At 35.3% G+C, this 8,795-nt stretch overlaps 1 long non-coding RNA gene across 2 annotated transcripts; it reads left to right on the top strand.

Annotated features, from left to right (window-relative positions):
- The first annotated feature begins 1,782 nt into the window (after positions 1 to 1,782).
- LOC107815665 (uncharacterized) lies at positions 1,783 to 7,243 on the top strand. 2 transcript variants are annotated; one of them, XR_012701477.1, is made up of 4 exons: positions 1,783 to 3,486; positions 3,585 to 3,618; positions 3,747 to 3,993; positions 6,643 to 7,243. It is a non-coding gene; the product is annotated as an uncharacterized LOC107815665 (long non-coding RNA). The 2 variants fall into 2 exon arrangements; XR_001654780.2 differs by lacking the exon at positions 6,643 to 7,243 and having other exon boundaries at positions 1,784 to 3,486; positions 3,747 to 4,907.
- The last annotated feature ends 1,552 nt before the right edge of the window (positions 7,244 to 8,795 follow it).

The raw sequence follows: 8,795 nt of genomic DNA on the forward strand, positions 1-8,795 counted from the left end.
AGTTTCGGTGTCGCACTAGGAGGGAAAGGCTTCTGTACAAATTTCTTTGAATCCATACCTTTTAAAATCGGTGGTGCCCCCGGTATTTGGTCAACCCAAGAGTTATATGTCTCTACTTTCTTGTCATTTGCCTCGATTTTCTTTTCTTCCGATTCAATCCGTTTAGTGAGCTCCTCGAACATTTTCATAATGGCGGGGTCAGTCCCCAATTCGTTGACATTTGACCTTTCCATCACAGGCTCGGTCCTTTGAATGACTTCTGGTTCGATTCTACTCGGTGTTCGGTGTTGATTTTGTAGTTGTGCTATAACGGCCTATTTATCCTGTAACATTTCAAATATCAATTGGAGGCTAACTCCACCATCTTCTCTGCTTTGTGTATCTCGACCACCTGATCGAACTTCCCTGTGTATACTACCTTCGGGCTCAACGCCCAAATTTGCATTTAGGGCGACATGTGAACTGACATCGACGGGATTTGCAATTGGTGCTCCCTCGAGGTCGGCCTAAGGCATCTCGATTCCTGGGGCGGCTATGTTGTCGTTTTCCCCATGAAATCCAAGGTTGTTGTCACCATGTGTAGGTGTTGCTTGTGAGTTTGACATGTTTGTCCTGAAAACAAATATATAAAGCAGTGTGTGTTGTTGAAATTAGTATTTAGCAATTACTATTATCCTTAGTCTCACGGTGGGCGCCAAACTATTTACCCTTAAAATTGGATAACAATTAAACTTATAATGTGGATTTAAGGATACGTGATTTCACTTAATACCAATTGAAATATATGAAAATTAATGATAAAATTGTAAAATAAAGTAAATCAAACCAGAATTTGAGTAGAACTCAACCCTTGAGTTAGAGTATCCTCGAACTGGTTGATGCAAGGACAATAAAAATACAATAAGCTGAAGAAAAAAAATGCGAGCGAGAAAGAAAATTATATTGCTTTTGTATCATTTTTTGTCATAAAATAGTTAGAACTCCCCTTTATATAGTAGAGGAATTCTATAGATGGTACAATTCTAATTACAAAGGGAAATTCCATAATTAGCTAAACAATCGTTCTTGATTCGATTCGTTCCGAGATTTCCGCCGTGACCTTCGACCAGTCGTGAATATCTCGCTTTTCCGTTATTACGCTATCTTCGGTATCGCTCGATGCCTGTTTTGTTTGGTCTTGATTGTTGTCGGCCTCGATCTTAGCAGGTGTCTCGAATCCCGAGTTCGGTACCCCGTGGTCGAACTTCGATGCAACTTTTTGGTCTCGGTCAGCATAGAAAAATCGGGTATGCCCGATTTTAACCGTATACAATACACACTTATGAGGTTCAAGCATATCAAAGTACTTTAATAGCTAAACATCAAACATGTCAGTAATTGCCATTGTGTTAAACGAAATATTAAGAACTAAAATGAAATCAATCAATTATATCCCTTCACCGCTGTGATCATTTTTTCCCTTTTTTCTTTTTGCGATTAGCTGCCCTGACAGTGGTGGCAGCAGCGGCGGCGACAACTCTTGCGGATGTCAACATGCACAAACTAATCTGTCAATCCAAACACTACAACAAATCTGGCCTAAGGGCACACTAACATTTGACAAAGCTTAAAAAGTATTTTCAAAACTAATATGTGGGAACACTTTTCAAGGGTGGCCTTTGCTGATAGCTTTTAGCAACACATTTTATAGCCACGCTTGCAAAGCGTTCTTTTTAAATTGAAAGACAACGCAACTTAAGTGTTGCCAAACATAAATTAATTGGCAACACTAATTCATTTATATTGTGACTCTTTTAAAGTGAGCTAAATTTGTAATTCTAAAAGCAAATAGTGTGCGCTAATGAAATTCAATAAATTCCCCCCACCCCACCCCCACGCCCCGCGCCTTTAAAATTTCCCGTGAAACATTTCCCCTCATTTTCAAAGTGCAAAGATTTCCCTCCTAAAATCGAGACATCAGTTCATTAGGTTTTCCTTTTTGCACACCTCCACCGTAATCTCCATAGACATGCACTACCACCTCCTGTGCCGAATTTCCCTCGACCCTAAAATTTGCAGCGATGTTTCTTTTTCTTTCTGAAATGTGCTCTTATATATGCCAATATTTGCTTCAATGAAATTCAACGAGAAAAAGAAAATCTCAATAGTATCAAAGTTCAAACACAGGGTTCATTCGGGTTTGTTTCATAGTATTAGTCTTATGTTTAAACTTACTTGTGTTCAGATCTTAAACATTTCTATACTAGCTTTGCATATTTGCAGAATTTCTTTGGGATTGACCATTGCATATTATCTGCTTGATGGAATGTTTGTCTGACCTATCCTTACTGCTAAAATCATTTTGGTTTTGAAGCCAATTAATAAAGTGAAATTTGTTGGATAAATAGTAAGAATTTGAAAGAATTAGTAGGAAGCATAAATTTAGTATCAAATATGGATGGAAAGAAAGAAATAATGAGTGTTTGAAAAGGAAGTGAAGCGTTAAGAAGGTATCCTATATGCTTATATATTTTCATAACTTGTTGGTTTGTACGTACAATACGATTTCAGGTCCACCATTGCTTCATTCCATAGTAAAACTTTTATTACGTCCTTTTGTTGTCAAATTACTTTCTTCAGTGCTTTGTATATTTTTGTTTTGCATTTGAAGCATTATAGTGTTACTTTCCAATTGTGGAGTTCAAAATGTTAGTCCAAGTTTTCTACTTAAGTTTGACATAAAGTTTTTGTAGCATAAACGTATAAATGCTTATGACTTGATAGAATACATTGAGGCTTGGTAGTCGAAACTAAAATGTTTTGCTATTTATAAGGTTTGATAATTAAAAGATATGCAAGAAGATATGGTATTTTTCTTATGAAGCTTTATGCATTATTGATATAAATATGAGATAGTGATGAATATACTTTAATTACAATGGGATTTGGTTTTCTCAATTGTAAAATGAGTTCAATCACTTAGTTATATGACAGTTCTCTAGCCCATAAGGGGGAGGGATGACCTTCGCTTGTATTTTTGGAGGAGAATAACTTTTTACGTTTATACAATCTGGGCACAAATTCTTGTTCTGACATTCTATTGTCTAGTAGTTTATTCTTGTTCTCTCTCGCTACTTATTAATTGTATAGCTTTTGAAGCTAAGACAGAGGCTCTAGTTTGATATTGAATAAACTTGGCAATATCTGAGTTAGGTAGATCAATTTGGCATATCAATTGACGCATACTATTTATTTTCGATGCTAGCACAGTATTTAGTTCTGATATTATTAAGACTTTCACTTTGTGATTGGAATATCAGATTCTAAAGATATTGTCCTACTTGTGACTGTATTGTGTTTTGCATCAATTCAGTTCTTGCTTACTTTAGTTTAGGTTATAATACATGTGGACACTGGAGTGAACAGAGGATTCTTCATGTTCTCAAATAAGATCAACATAGAGCAAAAGTGAGGAAGGCAAAGAAAAAGGATAAAGGTACTTCAGAGGTATGTTAAGGCATTATTCACTGGCATGTTTGGTAGGTAAAGCTGGGTAAACTGACTTTTTTGCTATTAACTTCCTTCTCTCCTTAAAATTATTGTAGGAGGATTAGTTGATAGCGAATATATATCGACCAGGTAATCAAACTTTGTGTGTGCCATCTTTGGAAAGGAAATGTTCTGCAGTATATTGATTAGTTGAGCATAATACACAATTTGTCGACTTTCTCCTTCATTCTTTATCTCTTGACATATGAAACTTGCAGATTTCTATTGTTGATTTGGTCTCTATTGTGTATTGTCTCAACTTAAGATCTTCCTTTGAGTTCAACTGAAGAGGTAAATTTGGATTTGTCTTCTTTGACTTACTATCTTATTTTCTGTTTGCTCGAATGGGAAGTACACAAATACAAATCTTGTTGTTTGAGAATAAAATTTCAGATATCTTGAAATGAGATTTTTCCTGGTAACCCCAACAATTATGAATTGAAAGAGGATGCCAAGTGAATAAAGGTATTCACTTCCCAACAAGTATATCTATTTCAATCACTTTCAATTATACAACACATTTTAAATGCCCTCCATTCTCTTTGTTTAGCTCAGCTTTTATATGAATAGAGATCTACATGATTATCTTTGCTATTATAGGTATTTAAAATGTAGAGACTAATATTGCCTGAGGGTAAAATTGAGTTAGCATATTGTCTGATGGATGTTTTTAAGTATTGTCTCTGTACAAATTGGAGGGTTGATAGAATAGAAGTTGTACCTACGCTTTTAATTTCTTGCCAGATTCTAAGATATCAATGGTAGCTAAGTGATTATAGTCACTTGTAAGAGGTACTCACCTTTTGAAAAAGAAATCCACTAATCTAGTTTGTCCATCATTATATACCAATTAAACGAAAGGAAGCAACAGAATCATACTACTCTAGAGAGAATATAACTAGATGTATGGATGCTAAGAAAACAAATGAGGAAGGCCAATAAAGCATGATTTTTTTCCATATGTTCTGTTACTCAAATCATTCGATTACATTTTCATCTCAGCACTGTAACATGTATAGATTTCCTCTACTTTTGTCATTTGTTTTAGTCGTGTATATGTATATCTCTTACTTATATGTGATAGTATTGTTCCGAGTTCCCAAGGGGCAAACTCTACCACATTGCTCTGAGTTTGCACTTGCATACTATGGATTTCTATCTAATTACTAATTTTATTTTATAGGAAAGTTTTGTTGGGCAATTAAAAATAGTGCCAAAAGACTATTTGATCTATTAGAATTTAACGATGAAGACTTTAGACAATTACGATTTTTGTAATTCCTGATACTACAATAATACATTTGATTTTGTAAAGTTACAAGCATGAACCTTGAAATAATTTGCTTTGTTGTATTACACAAGATTTAATCTTTTTTGAAGTTCATTGCAACTATATACATTGGAATTATTCTTTTGTTATTTTTATATAATTGAGTGCTTGAGATCTTCGTATGTGATTATGGGATATATAAAAAATGTATTTTATTGAACACAAACGCATGGATTATAGAAATATATAAATCAAATTACTTCATGGCTTAGACACAATTGCCACACTTCAAATGTGTGGCCATAGGGATTGGAAAATTTGTGTCTTATATAGTAGCAAAAGCAGCGGTTTCAAGCGTGACTTAAAGAGTAACAAAGGCCACGTTTTTCATGTGTTGCTGTAGTACCGAAAAGTGTTACCATAGAGGGTACTTCAAGCGTGGCCTTTATTAATTTTTAGGCCACGTTTTTCAAGTATAGCTTCTAAAGCAACACTTACAAAACCTTGTCTTAGAGGAAAGGTTACGCTCATATAGGCCACCCCTCAAAAAGCATTGTCTTAGGTCCCAAAATGCCACACTTTCGGTTAGTTTAAGCAAGGGCGAAGCTACGTGTAAGGGTGGTCAACTGACCACTTTTCGCCGGAAAATTATACTCCGTATAAGATAAAATACTACTTGTTATTGATTAAAAATAGACTTTGAACACCCTTATATAGCCCACTGGCAAAGGTTTGAACACCCTTGTTGAATTTTCTGATTTCGCCACTGAGTATAAACCACACTTTTCAACTGTGGTTAAAGACCTAAAATGTTATAGTGAAACTTCCGTGAACAGTGTGGACATGTGCTGAGAACTGGAAATCTGTTATGTTTTTTGGTTTTGGGTAGTTCCTTCCTTGGTTTTACCATTGCAGTGACCGCAAACAGATAGAGTATAATGTTGTGAGACATTAAATTTCGAATATCGCTAAGTACAAACCAGGAGGAGGAACGTACAGAAGTTTCTTAGCCCTTCCTTTTGAGATGTAGTGGTGGAGTTTCTCAACCCTTGTGACACGTATACCGAGTATTGCTCTATAAATTCACTGTTTGAGAAAATTGTTAGGAATTTTATTTAGCTGTGTGGTCAACCTGCTTAATGCAATTTCGTTTTTGATGTGAAGGTGGAGTTATGATTTGGCATAAGTATGGAGTTTTAACTGGTTAAATTGAATGTATTAAAGTGCTTAGGGAGGTATAGTCACGTTTATATCAAATATATCCTACCCATCCCGCAGATTACATTACAACCAAATAAAGTCTTACTTGATCCTTGACTGAATGAGCTCAATTAATAGAGTAGTACATTACGGGCAAGCATATGGTACATCCTTTGTAGTACATGAATGTTATTTTTGAGAGAGAGCGAATTTTTCCTATCTTGAGTTCCTAATTGTTCTTAAACTTTATTGTGTGTGGAACTACTCTCTATTGTTGTGTGAGGGCACTTGGTTCATGAAGGAAAGGTAATGTCACTGACGTCTATGTTAGAGTAAGTGAGCAGGTTGTGAAAAATGTGTGATGATGTTGAGTCAACTCTTGAGACGAGGATGTTACAGTATTGTGCTTAATCTGTTTGATTATTCTTGGAATGATGAGTTAGGAGAGTTGTTTAAAAAGGTCGTGTCTATATGAAGTGTAGTTTGATTGCTCGAGGACAAACAATAGTTTAAGTGTGGGGTGTTGATGGTAGGCTATAATCCCGTATTTTAGTCATTTATTGCACTATAATTCACTGCACTTTACTTGTGTTGAGCTTTAATTGGTAGTGTTTTGTACTTATTATGTGTTTTATGCCTTGTAGGAGTGATTCCGAGTTATGTAGATGTTGTGGAGCTAATTCGAGCTATTTCGAACTTTGAAGTCTAAGTAGAAGCCCAAGCAATTAAGCTGGGATCACGTTTCGGGGGTCGAAAACCAAGTCTGGATGTCACAAATCTGAAAAACTCATTTTTGGCCACAATTTGTACTACCGACCCCGCGGCATGCCCCGCGGGGCGCTAGTGCAAAAAGTGGTTAGAAACAATATTTTGACTTCCCAATTCCGCTAAAAAGGGTAATTTCGTCTGGGGATTATTGGGGGATGGCTTAAATAGACGAGAAAATATCATTTTCGGGACTTTTGATCGAATTTCGACCTAAGGAGGCTAAGGAGGAGTTGGAAGAACACAAGCACAAGGATTTCATCATTCCTTCCTCACTCAAGATCCGGGTTTGGATTGAATTTATATTTTCCTATACTTTAGTTACATTTGTGAAGAACTTCTCCATGTCTATGGAGTAGATCCTTTTGGGTTTTGATGGATTTGGTATATTGATGATTGTTTGTGGATTATAACTCTATTTTTATGTATTTGAATTGTTTTTAGGAGATTTAATTGTTGCATCTATATTCACTTGTTCTTGTAATCGAAAGAGGCATAAGTTGTGATATCTTTGCATTATATTGTTGGTTGAGTTCATAGATTCTTCTAAGTAATCGAAAAAGGCTAGTTGAATCATTGATTAAATCTAGTTAGGAGAATAATCGAAAGAGGTTTTCCTAAAGACCGATCCACTACGCATTCTTGCATATCTTCACAGTGCTTAAATTGGTTCATCTCGTGAGGTTAAGACTTAATCGAGAGAGGAGTTTTTGCTGAACGTTTGAATTAATAATAGAGTAATTCGAGAGACTCACCTAAACATTGAAAGTGAATTATCTAGAGTTAGATCACGAACAATTATCTTGCACTTATTCTGTCAAAACCTTATCCACATCCACTAATAAGCTTAATTGCTTATTCCTAGTTTCGATAGTCACTAGTCAATAGCTGTAGATTTTAGAGTCTTAGTTAAATTTTATTATTAATCTTATAAATCTCAACTGTTGATCCTCCTAGTGGCAATCAAGCTAGAAATTACGAGAGTATTGTTTAAATCTAATCCATGTGAATACGATATTATACTATACTATCTTTGACTAGCGAGCACAATTTAAGTGTGTATTTTACGCTCGTTAAATTTTGGTGTCGTTGCCGGGGATTAAAAATCAATAGTGTTTAAAATAGTTTGTAGTGCTAATTGAGGAATTAGCTTCTAATCTTTTCTTTTATTTTTAGTTTTGTTTGGTGAACTTCTCTTCAAGATTTCTTTTGTTGAAGAAATCTTGAAGAGCATATTCTTGATATTTAACTCTAAAAGATGTGAAGATGGAGTACAACCAGCCTGAGAAAATGGTAGAAGAGTTAGCAGCTAAATATTATCAGCGGTGTGGTATATATTTTAAATGCGGTGGAAATCATCTATGGGTTGATTGTCAAGTAGGTAGGTATTCTTCTTATGGTTCATCTTTTGAACACTCTCACTTTATCTCTAGTCCGTACAGGTATGAGGATTCATATGGACACAATTCTGACTCTGGTTGGGATGAATACCCTTATTATGACTGGAATGTAAGCGAAGTGAGACAATCACCTCAAGCGGAGAATATTAGTTTAGAAGATCTTATATATAAGTTCATTAATAAGGTGGAAGAGAGATTTACACGCGATGATGAAGCCACTAACAACCTAACAATGCAAGTGAATCAACTAATAAGTACACTTTCAGAAAGGTCATTGCATTGTGATAGTGAATATATGGAGGAGATTCCCTGTGAGAATTAGCCTACCCGAGATGATGAACATCTACAAAGAGAGTTTTTCACTCTTCAAGAGGACTCTTTTTCAACTGAGATGATTGAAGATGAGACTTTGGTTGATTGCGCATCAATAAAAGAAGAGTTCAAATCCCCATCCACCTATCCATATTTAAAAATTTTAGTAAAAGAGAATGAGGAACAAATGGTCTTGAACATACCAAAGGAATTTCTTCTTCATTTTCTTATTCTAACCTTGATCATGTGGATTTTATTTTGGAGGATTTATAGGAATATGTAGGGATTGATCTTATGAATGAATGCAGAAACAAGTTGAG

Source organism: Nicotiana tabacum, chromosome 17 (genome assembly GCF_000715075.1).
Source record: "Nicotiana tabacum cultivar K326 chromosome 17, ASM71507v2, whole genome shotgun sequence".
NCBI lineage: Eukaryota > Viridiplantae > Streptophyta > Magnoliopsida > Solanales > Solanaceae > Nicotiana > Nicotiana tabacum.